At 41.7% G+C, this 17,911-nt stretch overlaps 1 long non-coding RNA gene across 7 annotated transcripts in view; it reads left to right on the forward strand.

The window, feature by feature from the left end:
* Positions 1–444: 444 nt before the first annotated feature.
* Positions 445–17,911, forward strand: part of LOC119565404 — a 55,920-nt gene continuing 38,453 nt past the window's right edge. For 2 of the 7 annotated variants that reach the window (XR_005224035.2, XR_006289021.1), the window contains exon 1: positions 9,355–11,594. This is a non-coding gene — a long non-coding RNA (uncharacterized LOC119565404). Of the gene's footprint in view, positions 524–2,343; positions 4,545–9,346; positions 11,595–17,581; positions 17,709–17,911 lie in introns of those variants that run through there. The other 5 variants (XR_006289024.1, XR_006289022.1, XR_006289023.1 and 2 more) reach the window with 5 other exon arrangements.

Below are 17,911 nucleotides of genomic sequence, written 5' to 3' on the forward strand. Positions count from 1 at the left end.
TATTCCATATAACCAGAGTTCTGGAAATTTCAAAATCACCCAAGTTAGAGAATGCCAAGTCCACCATAATGGTTTATTCCTCTCAACTATTACCACTCTTCTAATGGTATTACAAATACCTTTACTACCACTTGTAGCTATTTGATATTAACACACCTGTACTTAATAAATGTACATTAACATTTTCAGTTTTCCCTTTTTAAAAAAAAATCTCTGCCTACTTGGAGAGAAAACAGAAGGGAGTCCCTGGAGGATTTAGTGTAGACCTGGCCTGAGGTGCTTGTTAATCAGCAGCACAGTGAGGATTTTCCTATTATTCTTGGAGCCAAGAGCAATATATTATCAAGAAATAATTGTTAAAGGCGATATTGCCTTTATAAGTACTATCTGTATTTCTAGACTCTGCTAGTCTGAAGGCATCTGGCTTATATGTCCTTGTCTGTATTTTCAGCTGATGTCTTTAGTAATGGAGTTTTACTAAGCAAATGAATTGGAAGCCAACAGTTTCTACATACTTTCACTGGTAAGTCTAGTATTTGTGCACCAAAGAGTGGAAGAGATGATTACTGTGTGGCTCATCCAATTCCCTGTCATGCCTCTCAGGGGTACCCAGGAAGCATCTCACTGTCACCTGCCCTTAGCATGAGAGAGCCTTCCCTGTGTCTGCTGTGGATCAGCTCCCTAAACCCACCATCCACTGGCAACACAGGCACTTTCCAGATCTTCGCAGGCCTTGCCCTCTCTGTACAGGTTGTTAAGGATAGACATACACCAACCCCTGAGTTCTCTCAGCTTCCCTCCGGAGTGCTCAGCCCCTGTGCCACTGACCACTTACAGAACTCTTACAAACATTGTTCCTTAGGGAATAGTATACAGCAGCTTGTCAGAGTCAACTCAGGATCACCACTTTGCTTAACACCAGGGCCAATGAGAGGGGAGAGCTTCTCCTGCCGACATAACTCATGCCACTTGCAGAGGTGATTTTTTAAGGTGTCTTCTCCACATACACTGCAGCGGTGCAGCTGTATCAATAAAGCTGGACCGCTGCAGTACGGTATGTATGACATGGCCTAAGACACTGCCTACCCTAGGGAAAATTTCTAGAAACTCGCCATAGTTGCAAAACCAGTTAAGGTGCACCAGTCATAGTAATGTTGAGAACCCTCATATAGATAGGTCCCTGGCAGTGTTCCCTCTAATTTTTCCCACACATGTGCAGAATGAATTTTGTTATGTGCACCAATATGGAGGTGATGTCTGACACATCACCTCCATATTGGTGCATATTACAAAATTCATGTGCTGGGGGTGGGATTGAGGGGTTTGGAGTGTGGGAAGGGGCTCAGGGCTGGGGCAGAGGGTTGGGGTACAGGGGTGTGAGGGCTTCAGCTCGGGGTGCGCGCTCTGGGGTGGGGCTGGAGATGATGGGCTTGGGGTGCAGGAGGGTGCTCTGGGGCTAGGGCAAGGAGAGAGGACTCCCCCCAGCTTTCTCTCCCCGCAGCAGCACCTGGGCTGGGGCGAGAAGCGCCCCTCCTCCGGCCGCAGCAGCTCCGCGGCTGGGGCTGCAAGATAGGTGTCCCTCCCCTGGCAGGTCTGGGCTGGTGCTGGGTTTTGGCCAGAGGAGGGCCACCCTAGCTACAGCAAGTTCAGGCAGCCCCTCCCCTAGCTGCACAGGTCTGGGGCTGAGTTGTGGCCGGAGGAGGGGTGCCCCTGGCCACAGCAGGTTCAGGTCACCCTTCCCCAGCCGTGGCAGGTCCCAGTCGGGCAGGTTCCCTGAGTGCCTGCGTGGCACTAAATAGGCTGTTATGCGGCCACACAGATTACAGAGAACGTGGGTCACTGGCCCATTTTTTTTTTTAACATGTCACGTAATTTTGCTCAAAGCAGGAATCAGAAACATGGTCTTAAAAACACTGTTGGCAGCTGGCAGTCCTATACTAGATAGCTGATAACACTGATGGAGTTGAACTAGTGTTTGTGGTGGCGGTGAATGTTTAGAATTATCAATGTAGACCTGGCCTGTGGGGATTGTTAATGAGCTGCACAGCAAGGATTTGTCTATTATTCTTTGAGCCAAGAGCAATATGTCTGCCACTACCAGCATTCTGTTAGTACAATAATTCTTTATCTCCTCTTCCAGTGATCCTGATAAACAGCAGGGTGATCAAGCTTTAAATTAATTCTGTCCATCTAAGATAAAAGTTACATATTTCCAAAAATTTTGCATCTGAAATAATATCGCAAAATGTATGGGATTCATGTATTAACCTGTGATTCTATTTATAGTATAACAAATAAGAGGGATTTATTTTATGCAGTTTCATCATGAATATAAAAAAACTCAAAACAAAACAAAAAACACCCTGTGGAAAATTAAAATGAATTAATCTGTGCCTGGTACTGAAAGAAAATACTTCAATTTTGCATAGGATTTCTTCCCAAATGGCATCTGACAAAGTATATTTCAGATCTGTTTCCCAGCTCTGTCTTATCTTAAAATTAGGTGGCTTGGTAGCAAAGCTGTATAATAACCTATAAAGCTGAATGCTGTGTTTAATTCTGACTGGACTGTAGTACTTTCTCAGAGAGACAGCGGTTGAGGGGTGTGTTACAGAGATTCTTGAAACTTGTCTATAAAGCGCAATGACAGACACCTTACAAAATCAGACGTATTTTCAGTTGGGCAGGGAGTCGTCATTTCTCCTTCTCAATGATAGGCCTGCCATCACTTTCAGGGCAACTGAGTGAACCAGAAGACACTTGCCCTAGGACAGTGGGAACTGATGCTTACTAGGTCTAAGGCCATGTCTACACTACAAAATTATGTTCACCTAAGTTACATCGACACCCAACCGCCACAGTAATTACAGCACTTGTACATGTGCATGCTTGGTTCCTTGTGTCGGTGGTGTGTCTCCTCACCAGGAGCCCTTGTATCGATGCAGAGTGCAGCGCACGCTGGTGGTTATCCCACTGTGCAACTTGCCACCACCCAGTGCAGGGTCTTTTAGGAAGTTTGTGCAATGCTTGATGTGGCTGAAACAAGTGATGCAGGGGTGATTGGGAGCATGGGGTCAGTTTCCCATAATGCAGTCTTCTCCATCCCATAATTTCATCTGCATTCCATAATATTTTGTGCCTTCTTTACAAAATCCCCACAAATCCACATGTCCCTCCTTGCTGTCCACCTTCTCTGACAGTAACATGGAGCCTACACAGCCCTGCACTATTGTCATGAACATAGCAAGCACAGGGCACATGATCCTGCAGTATTTGCAGAGCCACAAGAGGAGCCGTGGGGAACATGACAATTCTGGGCCAGTTCTGGGCTTGAGAAGTAAGCACTGACTGGTGGGATTCAATTGTCATACAGGTTTGGGATGATAAGCAGTGGATGTAGAACTTCCAAATGCACAGGGCCACATTTCTAGATCTCTGTGCCGAACTTGCTCGAGCCCTCCAGAACAGTGACACCAAAATGAGAGCTACGCTGACAGCTGAGAAGCAAGTGACGATTGCACTGTGGAAACTTGCAACACAGAGTTGCTACTGGTCAGTTGGGAATCAATTTGGAAATCCACCAGAGAAACAGTTGTCATGCAAGTGTGCAGGGCTATTAATCACATCCTGCTATGCAGATTGTGGACTCTGGGAAATACGCAGGGCATAGTGAATGGTTTTGCAGAAATGGGGTTCCGGAACTGTGGTGGGGCAAAAGATGGCATGCATATCTCTATTTATCATCAGACCACTTTTCCAGAGTACATCAACAGAAAGGACTACTTTTCTATGGTCATGCAAGCACTAGACACTTTACTGACATCAGTGTGGGCTGGTCATTGAAGGTGCATGATGCATGTATCTTTAAGAACAAGGCCTTTCTTTCCTGACTGGTGGATTACCATCGGGAATGTTGAAATGCCAATAGTGATCCTGGGAGACCCAGCCTACCCCTTGCTCCCTTGGCTCACAAAGCTATACACTGGCCACCTCAACAGCACCAGCGAGTGCTTCAACTACAGACACAACAGGTGCAGAATGACAGTTGAATGCGACTTTGGTCATTTGAAGGGTCACTGGTGTTATTTACTTACAAGATTGGACCTCAGTGAGAAAAATATCTCAATGGCTATAGCTGTCTGCTGTGTTCTGCAAAATATCTGTGAAGAAAAAGGGGAAACGTTTCCACTGGGGCGGAGGGCAGAAGTGAAATTGCTATCTGGTGAATTTCAACAGCCAGACACAAGGGCTATTAGAAGATCTCAATGCAGAGCTATACAACTGAGAGAGGCTTTGAGAAAACATTTGAATTGTGAGCCAGAATAGTGTGTGTTGCTGTAATGTACTCTTCCTTGCCTTGCTCTTTTGCAGTCCAATATGAATCTTGTAGTGATTGCTTTGTATGTAGGAATATAACATTGTCAGTGCACATATTAATATTATTTGCGAATGATGTTATAGGTTCTGTGAAAGCGAAGTAACAAGAAATTGGTAGGTGTCAGCCCTGCTCAGCACCAGCAAGCTTACGTTGTGAACTAATAAAGGTGAATTATTTTCTAAAATATAGAATTGTTTTCTGTAACATGAACCAGGCAATTCAATTTTTTTAGAACTTAATGAATTAAGGGAACAGAATTTATGAAGGGGAAAGAACAGTCATTTCCATTTCAGGTACACATGCACCCACTATGGCTATCAGAGGGCAGGGTATGTGAAGCTGTGATTGTCTTTAATGTCCCCCCGGGTGGAGTGGTAAGCACAATGTACTGACCCCTGATGCCATGTGGAATGTTGAGGAGTGGCATAGGGAGGCCCCGGTATTGAATTCTTTATGGGCTATAGAGCGAGGCAAGCACAGGATTGTTGAACCGGCATGTCTACTACAGTCTGCAGCATCTCTGTTGTCTGAGAAGCGCAAGCATCTCCTGCTGCACGTCCCTCTCTTTTTCCTGTGCCTTTCTCCTCTCCATTGTATCCTTCTCCATGTTGTCTGCAAGGGTGATCTTCCAAGCCTTGTGCTCATTCTCTGATGCAGTACTGACTTGCAGGATCTCATGGAGCACGTTATCCTGAGTCCTCTTTTTCCTTCTTATCTGGCTTGGGTGTTCTGTAGGTGAGGAGCGGGAGACCCTGAAGGCTGCAATGGCAGCAGCTGCAGATACAACACACAGAAGTACCATTGTCAATGTATTCACAATGTAAATCGAAACTTAAGATACTTAACCCCGCACCCTGGCTCCCCAAAAGTTGTAAACACTACATTCTCACTTCTGCTTGGGATTGATACAGCACAGAGCCGGTCACAGCACCAGCCATGTTGAGTATGGCTGGGCGGGGGGGGGGTTGTGGGAATGAGGGGAGAATAGCTTACTGGCATGGTAACAGGGCAATGGAACTGAATACTAGCACTCAGAGTGGCAGCTGTGTTAGTCTGTATCAGCAAAAAAAAAATGAGGAGTACTTGTGGCACCTTAGAGACTAACAAATTTATTTGGTTGGTATGGCAACACCCATTTTTTCATGTTCTCTGTGTATAGATGTCTTCCTACTGTATTTTCCACTGCATGCATCCGATGAAGTAAGTTTTAGCCCATGAAAGCTTATGCCCAAATAAATTTGTTAGTCTCTAAGGTTCCACAAGTACTCTGTGTTTTTTTAATACTAGCACTGTTTTCCATAGGTGGTGGTGATTTTAGCTGATATCTCACTCCCGAAAGTAACAGAGGCAGAGAGAGCACAGCTGCTGCTGGCATCCTGATGCCACCCAGGCCTGTGTACTGCAATAGTGCCTGCAGTAGTAATCGCTGAGTGGCATGGGAAAGTGTCCTACCATGGTGGAAGAAATAAGGCAGCCCTCCCCAAAAACCTTTGGCAGAGGATTACAGAGTACCTCCATGAAAGTTTCATTGAGATTGTCACGGTGTGCACCACTCTCTGCTGGACTGGCACCTCCTTCTGCTACTCTGGGGATTAGTTTGAGGCCAACTCCCTCCCTGTCTGCACTTTGCAAGCTGTCACTCCATCTGCCTGTAGCTCCTCTCGCAGCCTCAGGAACTACCATGTCTTCTCCATGGATCAGCCCTCCGGCTATGTCACTGTCAGCGTTCCCCCTGCATCTGGGGGAGTTTAACTCTCAATAGTTCGAGGCAGTCCTCTTGCTCACTGCCTCGATGCCACTCACCCAGTGACTGGTAGGGGAACCTGGGCCTACTCTCTACTCTGGGTTCCAGCCCAGGGACCCTCAGCCCAGGCCTCACTGCTCTATCCCTGGGCTTTTTCCTACTACTGGTTCCCCTTTTCTTCCTAACTCTACCAGTTCCCAAAAGCCGCCGCCGCCTTCTTCTTCTTCTTCCCAGGGAGTGACTGCAGCCTGTAGTGCCCACTCACTCCTCTCTTTCTCCTGGGAGCATTTTCCCAGCAGCCTCTTCTGCTTTAAGCTCCTGGGCTGTATAGGCCCTGCCTATTCCTGTCCAGCTGAGCCTCCTTAATCAGCTGCCTAATGGGTTAATTGTGCCCATCTGACCTGCATTAACCTTGTAGGGAGAATGTGGGATAATCACCCCTCACAGAGATCTCTACAGAGGATTCACGGGACATCCCAGTGCACATAAACAAACTGCTCTGCATGGCACCCTCTGCCTAACTCTAGGAGGGAATGAAAAGTAGATAGCAATTGTACTTCTCTATGTTGTTCCATGACTACTTCTAGCACAAGTAAAAGAATAAATCAACAGATGTGTCCTGCTACTTTGGCGGTTCCATCACTGTAATTTCCACAGCAAATGGCACAATTACCAAAGGTTCCTTCCCCTGCATCAGTCTTGTCTGTGCTTGACTGGTTGGACTGTGGTGGAGTCAAAAAACATGTCCTGGCTCATTGCACAGCTAGATCCCCTGGTCACCCATCTCTCATACTCCTCTTCCTCTTCCTCCTCCTAGTTGTTCATGACAGAAGCCTGTGACTCGGGCTCCTCAGAAGTATCAAGGGTGCTTTTGGGGGTGCTGGTGGGGTCTTTGCCAAGGATGGCTTGCAGCTCTTTATAAAAGCAGCAGGTCTGCGGCTCAGCACTGAATCAATTGTTGGCCTCCCTGGCCTTCAGGTATGCCTGCCGCAGCTCCTTGGCTTTCACAAAGCACTGTTGCTGGTCCATCTTGTAGCCTTTCTCCTTCATCCCTTGAGCAATTTGCTCATAGATGTTGACGTTTGTACGGCTGGATAAGTGGTCTGCCTGCACAGGGCATTGTGTGACAGCTCCTGGAGGCCAGCAGCAGTTGATGTAATTAATGCAGTATCTACACTATAACTGTCTCGACCTATCTTCATTGACCATGACTCTATGCTGCTCAGGGAGGTGGTGTTATTAAGTTGGCATAGCAGGGCACTTGTGTTGGCAGAAGCCAAATTTAAGTGAAGACACATCTATAGGTGAGTTGACGTAAGCTGCCTTTCATCGACCTAACCATGTAGTGTAGACCAGGCCTCAGAGAACACAAAAAAAGAAGCCATTCACTCACCTCACTGGAGGAGGCCACAGTTTATTCATATATTACTCTTGAGAAAAAGCTTTCTATTCAGTAATTTTTTTGAAACAGTTTGTATCAATTATACCTGATAGGACACGCACACAACTGCTGCGAATTATATCTGGTAGGACATGCACACAAATGAACGAATTATACCTAATAGGTCACGCACAGTTCAAATCTAGGCTGAGGCACATAAACGAAGTCCACAACTGCAGAGTTCCCAAAAAACACCAAGTTTATTACGCTCGAGCATGGTGCCCCCCTGCTAGCCAGGAGGGGACCCCGAATACAGATTATACAAAGGTTATATACCTCTTAGCAAAGCATGTTGCCCTCGTGCATCGGAAACCTTAGCCAATAAACAAACTCTTTTCTTGTCTACCACCTATCCCTGCTTGGTGCATTCCTCGTGCTAAACTAGTATGTTAATTACGCAGCATGGTCCTAAAGCCATGCATCAGTAACTTTTATTATCAGGATGGGAGGCCTCACATCAAAGGCCAGGAGATAGGAAGTTTAGGGACTGACAAAGAACAGATACCGGGAGTCAAGGCAGGCTGGAGACAAGGAGGAGGATTTTCACAGGAATGCAGTATCTAAGGAACACTCCTCCTGGCGCATGATGTGCTTGCTTTTAGACAATGGTGGGCCCCAAACCAAAATGGAGTCACACGTGCTAACTTTTCCTTAACAAAATCCAAGGTTTGTTTTATGTCTAGCCTTTGATTATGAAAAATGATTAACCAAAATTTCTTTAGAAGTATTTTTGTCATCAACATTTAGCCATGAGAAGTTCTAGTGAAATCCAAATTGTTTAATCTCATCCTCCAATCTTGAAGAAATATAAGGGTTTCTGTCTCCAGATACCTCCATGTCTTCCCAAAATGCATGTTAATTCTAACACTGCAAGCTTGGAGGCACTTTGCCTTTTAATTAGTGTGCCTAAGTCTTCCTTAGTAATAATGATGCAATGACATCAGCCAGTAGGAAGCTGGATTTCATGGTTACTTTTGGAAAGCATGTCAATTTTCAAAAACACAGTACAGTGGACCCTCAGAATGGAATGTTTGTAACTCTGAACAAAATGTTATGGTTGTTCTTTCAAAAGTTTATAACTGAACATTGATTTAATTCATCTTTGAAACTTTACTATGTGGAAGAAAAATGCTGCTTCCTATTTTTTTTTTTTAGTAGTTTACGTTTAACACAGTACAGAACTGTATTTGCTTCTTCTTTCTTTTTTTCTTTTGTCTCTGCTGCTACTTGATTGTGTATTTCCAGTTCCAAGTGAGGTGTATGGTTGACTGGTCAGTTTGTAACTCTGGTGTTCGTAACTCTGAGGTTCTACTGTAGATCTTTTTTACATTCAATGTAACTTCCATCTTCAGTCAACCACATCACTATGACTGGCTAGATATGGAAACCAGTATAATTTTATTTGCACAGAACTTACAGTGTTGGGAAGTCACAAATGTATCTTTCTACTATACAAACAGGACAAAAAAAATACAAGCAATAATAAGCAGATTTAGCATTCGTCTTCGCCTTTGTGAACCAGGTGAATAATCCATGAACTGAAAATTCCTTGAGTAGAGAATCAACTTGATAGTCTGTTATTTTAGGAGTGGAAGGCTGGGTAAAAGCTTTGGCTTGTACTCTCACTTACTCAAATGCTTTGATAGAAGCTAAATTAAAAGTTGGAGGCTTATATTTCTTTAGGGTTTCCTACCTATTCTTTTCAGAGTAGCAGCCGTGTTAGTCTGTATTCACAAAAAGAAAAGGAGTACTTGTGGCACCCTTAGCTTGTGCTCAGATAAATTTGTTAGGCTCTAAGGTGCCACAAGTATTCCTTTTCTTTTTACCTATTCTTTAGGATTCTGTACTGATGGGACTGTTTCTTTCAGAGATAATATTAAGGCTGAAACTCCCAACAGCAGGATCTTCTGAAACCATCTTACTGATTGTTCAGAGGTCTGAGGGCAATCATCTGCATTTCTTATTTCTTATTTTATCTCCTTTGGATTCCTGGGATAATTCATTCCTTCTTTTTGCTTTTCAGACACAAAGAATCAGGAGTTTGTCTGCTACAACCGCTTTGGGTAATGCAGACTGAGAGCTGAGGGATTCGTGAGATAGGATGGGAACAGTTGCACCCAAACAGCTGCATTGCCTGACACCCACATGCAAGTGGAATTGGCTCAATGCTGGTGTGCACTGACCGCAGAAAGAAATACCAACTGCACTAGCGTTTTAAGACTAGCAGAGGATGTTTTATAAACACCTAAAAGAGCATGCATCATAAAGTAAAATAGGAATACAATTCTTTTGGAAGAATACATCTGTATTGACAACGGTTTACAAATTAGACACCTCAAGTAATATTTCTAGGCACATTAATCTGAATTACTCTGGACAAAATAGTACACTATGACATTTACAGTTCATCACGCTAATATATAGCTAACTTTCTTTTTAGTAGAACTGCACAATGCATAACACATTGAAAGACAAATTTATAGGCTTATTTTTTCATATTGCAAGCAAACTGTGAACATGAAATGCTTTCTAATTTTAGTTTTCTTACTGCAGGCAAATGAAACAAACTGCTGGGAAGGTAATGAGAATACATTACTTCATTCATTCTCCCCTCTGTTATACTGGTGCCTCCCCCTGGAATTTAATGGGGTGGCACCGGTGTAACTGAGTGGAGAATTTGGACTTCACTATTTAAAACTGGAATGAAATTCAGGTTTTCTCAGTACTGGTAACAAGTCTTGATCCTTTTTTTGCTGAGTCCAGCAGCAGAAACATTATTAGTATTGAAGAAAACGTATTGATTTTTATCGTAGTTCCAAACACAGAGGGCAAAATTCTTCCCTCACACCAGTGAAATGTCATTATAGACTATGGAATTTCATTAGAGTAACTAAGAGAAGAATTTGGTTCAGCTATTGTTCCCATGTAACATCTGAGCTAGTGCATAAGTTCTGTGAGTTGGGACCTTAGGGAAAATTCACCCCTGAACTGAAGCCATTTTATTCCAGCTGTGCTCAAAGTGGTGGAGGATCCACCAGTTAATTCCCTCCTGTGCAGACTGCACACTCCTCGCAGTGTAGAGCCAACTGTGCACTGACACTGTGGAAGCCCCAGTGCATGGGCTATTCTAGAAGAAAGGGCAGGCCAGAGGATGGAAGGGACAGAGTAGGCAGAAATAGGTATGGCTGGAGTTGATCACTGATTTTCAGCTGATGGAACCATATATAGGGGCTATAACAGCAGAAGTGCAAGTTAGGGAAGTCCCAGAGTAGCTGTAGCCTGTGCTTTGTTCCACAGCAGCAGCCAATTACTGGAGGTGTAAGCACCCCACCTTCTCTAGCACTAGTACAATGGGGGTCTGCTTACATCTGTCAGTTTGTATTCATATTTGACAAATTCAAAAGCCACCTCAATCCATGCACAATAACTAGATACAACTGTTGTTCGTCTGGTTTTGTCCAATTAGAATGCAGTGAGAATTAAGTCACGGGAAAGAAAAGAGTGCAATATTCCTACTGATTGAGGTTATTTCTTAAAAACAAAAACTGTGAAAGATGTGAGTGACTAATTTTTGGAGAAGGACTGGTGACTCAGGTACAAAATTTCTCAATAGTAATGCCAATTTTGCATTCTTGGAAAAGTGTGAAATAAATAAAAATTAAAAATGTGTTAATGATTTATCTTGAAAATAAATATTAAATTTTGGTCCATATAAATCATTGGTTCTTTATGAATTATGGCATACCTTCAATAGTTATTTATTCTAAAACATGAATCGGTTATACATACATGAACCCAGGGCAATTATGTATATCTGAATACAAAATATGGCTTTTAACCTGTTTTACAGTTTAATACTCCTACTGAATTTATAATGAAAAGGAGAATGGGGAAGAGAATAAAAATGTGATTCTTGAAGTGAGACTGTTCCAAAAAAGGAAAAGGTTGCACTACTGAGGAAATACTGAGGAAGAATGGATTTGATTTGCTGGGACTATTCCATCTTTAACTTAACTGCAATACATATGCAGGTACCTACATGCCCTTTGATTGTAGATGTCTGGGTGAGAAAGAAGAGTTGCCTTTTGGAAGCCTAAAAGGAAGAGATTTGTTATACCCAAGACAGGGAGTGTGAAGGGACAGAGACAAGGATGGGAATCTGTAAAATGTACATCTAACGTATAATAAATTCATGCACTGTAAATTAGTGGCACAGGAAAATGTTTTTGCACATGAATGTCAACATTGACAATTGGATGGATTTTACTTGTGTGTTGCATCCATTGAAAATGAGGAGAGCTCAATGACAGCAGTACATAAAAGTGTATAGATATGTATCCTGAAGTCTCCATTTTTCTTGTCTTCAGTCTTTATTCTTTCATCCCCTCCTCACTTAGATAGCTGGAGTTTCTCCTTACTAGGCTGGGAAGTCTTCACTCATACATCTTCTGCTTCTCAGTAGCATTTCTCATGCTGGATTATGCTATTTCCTGATTTTCTGGCATGTTAGGACCACTGGCTGCTTTTGTGTTAGAGAGATGGCACCTTCCCCATCAAACTGTCATGACAGTTTTGACACCAACTTTCTAAATAGGCAAGAAAGCAAACTGATCAACGTAAAGCTTTCCAGGAATTGCAATAAATGGCTGACTGAATATTAAACACTAGCTGGCATCTAAACAATGAACATTGTGAAAATTGATCTTCTTTGCAAAAAAATCTGCAGAAAAAAATCATGCCCTGGACAAAAGCAAAATATTCAACAATTGGAATTGCTGAAACTGTAATCTCATTCTGTTGGTTGAAGTTTTTTAGAATTAATGATTTCTTATTAGAAAGCAAAGTCAACACCAAATATATGGGGGAAAAGACTCTCACAAAAACAGATTTGTTTTAAAAAGGCACTTGCAAAAGGAAAAATAGGCTTATGTTCTTCTTTCTTTTATGATCACTAAAGTAGGCTTGACAAATGTGAGGCAGTGATATGGGCTATGACTTGTCAACAGTTTTTGGAGTTTTACTTGCTCCAAACTTATTTTGTGGAGAGTGATATGGGGTCTGATCAAAAGCCCAAATCAATTAATAGAAAGACTCCCACCAGTTTCAGTGGGTTTTGGATTAGGCTCATAATGTATAAAATAAACCCTTTGGACCAGCCAGAAAGAAATTGGAGCAAAAAGAGGAAGAACAAAAACACTTGGGGTGTTGCCATTGACTTCAATGGGGCAGGATTTCACTCTGGTATCTATAAGACATAGGATTGCCAACTCTGACTGAATCTATTTTGAGAGATTTTTTTTCCCCAGCATGACATAATCTCATTTTCTTAAAATAGCCTATTTAAAATCTCTTGGATTGCTTTCAATAGTCACCAGGAGATCGATGCAGATTCCGGGAGACCTCAGGCCAATCCTGGAGGGTTGGCAACCCTAATAAGACATGATCTGATTGCCTTGAGACAGACAGATCACACAGACACAAGGACATTGGGCAGGCAAGCAGGCAGCTTCACCAGGTCCAGGGGACCTGAGAGAGGTGTTTTATAGATATTTTCTATAGGTACCATTTCATATTTTCACACTGACAGATTTAAGCCTGGCAAGTTCAGTTTTTGTGTAGTCTCTAGACTCAGGTACATTTATTCTGTTTGATTGTATCATTCTGGATTTTTCTCTCTATTTTGTATGCTAAGTAAACCTTGCTTTATTTAAAATGACTTGGATTTATGATTTTTCCATGGGATAATTACTGTGTGCCATTTCCAAGACAGAAGGAAAATGAATTTCTGACTTCTGAGATGTAGAAAGATAGTCTGAGAGGCACCAGTTCAATCAGTCAGTCAAAGGACCAAGGGCTCCATTTTAAGTAGTGCAGCTGATATCTCAGTTTATGGCCAGGTTGGAGCATGTAGAATGCTGAAAACTAAAAGAGGAAGCTGAGACTGAGGGAACTAAAGATGCAGTCTAAAAGCCAGTCTTTGCTTGCCTGCAGAGAAGATGGTGCGCCGGGAAATTGTTTACATACTGCAAATGAGAGCACAAACAAGAAGGAAACATGTGTTATGATGGGTAAAAGGCCACTGATCAATATGCAACTGTGAGCACAAAATGGTTCCTCTGAATATTTTGGAAATCAGGTGCTATGTTGCATATTAATCTGGTGACATACAAGTGAGCACTGCAGATCTCTTGCCTCTAGTAGTCTATAGGGGCACATAGTGCTCCCTGCGCCAGGAGTGTGGAGGGTCTTCTTGCAGCAGAATCAATGCTGGAAAACAAATGTTTGTAGCAGAACCAATTATGCTGTGCAAGGGGCAGACAGGATTTGTGGATATGCACTTCTTCTGCACAGTTTGGAGTTGGAAGTGGGATAAGACTACATAATCAGCCACTGCACAAACCCTTCCACACTTTCCAGCTGCAGGGCCACAAAGGTTACTACAGTCACACCATTGCTGTTTGTGAACAGATCTGCAGCCATTCTGTTGCCTTGAAGGAAAGAGTCCTTCTCCATTTCTGCCAGTTCGGTTCTTCAGTGCTCAGCCCAGTTACTTGAGCTGGGTGCTGGGAAGGTGATATTACTCTACGTGCTCTTCATGAAATAACTCTATTTCTTGGTATGCTTAATATTGCCTCTCATTGTTCCTGTATGCTTGAAAATCTAGCCTTCCAAACACTCTCGATGCTCTAACCTGTCTATAAACCAAGATAGCAGCAGCACCATTTGAAATGGAGCCCTTGGTCCTTTGACTGGCTGCTTGAGCTGGTGTCTCTGACACCACGCTTTCACATCTCACAGAAGTCAGGAGTTCATTTTTCTTCTCTCTTGGAAGTGGCACACACTAATTATCCTCTGGAAAAATCATAAATCCGAGTTATCTTAAATAAAGTAAGATTTACTTAGCGTACAAAATAGAGTGAAAAGTCTACAACAATACAAGTTAAACGGAATACATGTGTATATGCATTTCTTAATTCTCTGCCATAGTTTGTGAATTGCTTAATAAAGTAGGAAACAATACTCATATTAGGAAGGATTTTCTGTTAATGTTATATAGCTGACTTGTCTGCTAGGATTATTGAATTTATCCTTTTTAAAACATGCTTCCATTACTGAGGGCTGCTGTATTATATTAAGAATATTTCTGCTATATAACAGTATTACAGCAACATTAATGACATGGTTCAAGTTAAGTTGTTCCAGAACTTCCATTATAAACCCTATCTTCTTTGGGTTATAAATTGACCATAAACATTTAATCTAGGTTTAAATTTGACATATAAAGTCCAGTCCTTGGGGGCACTTTCTAAATGAATGACAAGACAACAGTTTGGCCATTTTAAAATTAGATTAATGTAACAAAATAGACATGAAATATTTTGTTTCACCCACAACTACTTTGATTTTAAATGGAAAGGGTTTACATCATGGTTAAAGATTAGGGGTGAAGGCCTGGACCTATTGAAACCATTGGGAGTTTTGGTGTTGACTCCAGTGGAGCCAGGATTTCATCCTAGGCTACTTTAAAATTATAAGGGCAAACCATTTCAAACTTGCACTAACTCTGTTTTAATACTTTCTGTTTCAGTAGCAAGACATATTTATGAAACATGCATGAGATGTCTGGTTACTGGCAGGAAACATCCCAGCTGCTCTCTGCTGCAAAGAATTGCAGCCACAGCAAAAACAAAAATCACAAGCTTTAAACAGATTACAGTTTATCAATCTCAGCAATCATCTTGCTCCAGAACAGAGTCAGTGTCACCAGAATCTTTTTCTTGATTTTATTCAAAAGGCATTCAATAAGGAGGGAGAAAGTTGCAGTCAGTTGAGGTGTAGGTGTAAGTATTATCAGTGAAATGTGCATTTTCCAGATAATGCATTTGTACTGTATTTTTTCAGGTAATAGGTAACCTTAGGACAGGTACACAGTCCTATGCATATGTACAGTGAGCTGTGCTTTCTCCCCTTCCCAACTCTTGTTATGCCTCTTGGATACAATAAACCAGAGGGGGGAAAAGAGGCATTCAACAGAGCCTGGATGTATCTGAACAGTATCTATTTTCTCATTCTGAAAGGTCTGCTCTGTTTTAGAAGCAATAGCACGTACAGTCTGGGGTGAAACAGTCCAAGTGGTGAGAATCCCCAGGTTTCTACATAAAATCTTATTTTCACAAGTAACTCCAGAATACTCTTCTTGTCTTGAAGATCAAACAATTAGATTATCAGCATCCTAAATCTCTTTTATCTGCAAACTATATTATCCTGCATTCTCTTTCCACTTGTACAACGCCTTCCTCTATGTTCAGGCTCAGAAATTCCACACTCCATAAATGACTTGAAATCTTTAACCCTTGGTTGGTACATCCAGTAACTAGCAAATGTTTATATGGTGCAATGATTTTATTTTCACATGGTGTAATTTTAATTAATTATTTGTGGCACATTACAAGCTCCAACTGAGATCGGGGCCCCATTGTGCCACTATACATGCATTTAGTAAGAGACTGGCCCATCCCAAAGATCATACAGTCTAAATAGACAAGACCGACAAAGAGTTGGATAAAGATTATATATTATAATAGATTATTAATAATATAAAATAAAAATATTACTATAAATATTATATACAATACTATATTTTATAATTATATTCAGTAGATGTCTTCATCTTCATTTTATTGGGTCTGCTACATAGACACACTTTGTCTTCATAGCCAGTGATGCTATCTGATTTTTCTGTACCATTGTCCTAGCCCTGGAGCTTATTTATTCAGGAAAAAAAGGAGATCAGACTTGTAATCCACTGCAGCAATAGTCTTCCAGACTCAATCAGATTTCTTGTTAATCTGCTTGATGATCATGAGTGTAGTTTCCTCTGCCTGAAGGAAGGTTAGAGTTCACTGAATCTCTTGTCTCTAGCACAGTGGGTTTTAATTCTCACCTTTGGACTCTTGCAGCTGAAAATATCAAATTGACCCTATTTATTCTTAGTACTGATGAAAAAAATTAAAGAGACCTCAAACCCTCAACTCAGCAATGTAGTTAGACTGGGGATAAAAAGAATAAGAAAGGTACATTGTAACAAACTATAAGCAGAACAACGCAGTGGAACTCAAAAAGTCTAAAATACCAAAAAAATAATTTTTTTTTTGCAGCTAATCTTAAAGTGAATAGATCTGTGCAAAAATGCCAAAATAACAAAATTACCACAATCAGAACTTTCAAGTTACCACCATAGATACTGAGTAAAGTTTCATCCTATATATTTGCACATGGTCACACAAACAAACAATGGGAGAACATAAAAACAAATGAAATTATTAAAGACAATGGGACTGGAGGGTGTTCAATCCCTTCCAGAAATAACAGTAGCCACTTGAGTCAGCACTAACTCCTGTCATGGGATAAATGTATTCCTTTTTGGAACTCTGCCCAGGTCTTGTGAGTAGGGCCAGGAAATAAAGTTTCATTTTATTTGTGTGTTCATGGCCTCTGAACTTAGCCAGGGGTAATGAGCTTAATACAGGACTTGGTAGTTCAGGTTCTGTGCCCTGCAGCGTACAGGAGGTCAGACTAGATGATCATGATGGTCCCTTATGGCCTTAAGTCTTCAAGGAGTCTAAGCAAATCACAGCATCCAGCCCCTAGACAGAACGTAGAAAAGCAGCTAGACATACCAATGGGGAAAAAGAGAACTCATCAGAACATTTCAGAACCTCAAAAATGGTTAAGGTAAATGTTGGTTCTAAAAATGGGTGAAGGTTTGAGGGTGGTGGAAAGGAGGGAACCTTATTTTAGTAAAACAAGTTCATATACCCCTAGTATGAAAATGGTTGTTCTCCTGCTTTAACTTAGCCAGTTTAGCCTGTGGGATTGTAATGAGTTCTAGGTACATTGGCACCATAGACAAAGCATTTAGCGTCTCCTATCATTCTATATATCTTTCAGTATCCTCACCCAGATCTACAACTCTTTGTCTTTATTTGTCTTTTCTCTGTCATTTCTATCTCCAAAGTATGTCTCTTGTTTTCCAATGCCATCTGTCGAAACACCTATGCTTCCCAAAGGCACTCCAGAATCCTCTTCACCAAAGCGTAGCACTGAATCTAGGGAGGATTTGCCAAGACACACAAAAAATTCAGGTACATATTTGAGTCTCAAAGGCTCCCACCTTTTCCTTAGCAAAACAGAAATCCTACATGTAAATAATGAATTTGAAGAGTAAATGATTACCGTTTGCTTTAAAAACTGAAAGGGCAGAGATATAAATATCAGCATATTTAAACTAGCTAGAAAATGCTTCATTGATACAGTTGATCCTGTTTTTGAATGTAGAAACTTATAC

This window comes from Chelonia mydas, chromosome 2 (assembly GCF_015237465.2).
Source record: "Chelonia mydas isolate rCheMyd1 chromosome 2, rCheMyd1.pri.v2, whole genome shotgun sequence".
Classification (NCBI taxonomy): Eukaryota; Metazoa; Chordata; order Testudines; family Cheloniidae; genus Chelonia; species Chelonia mydas.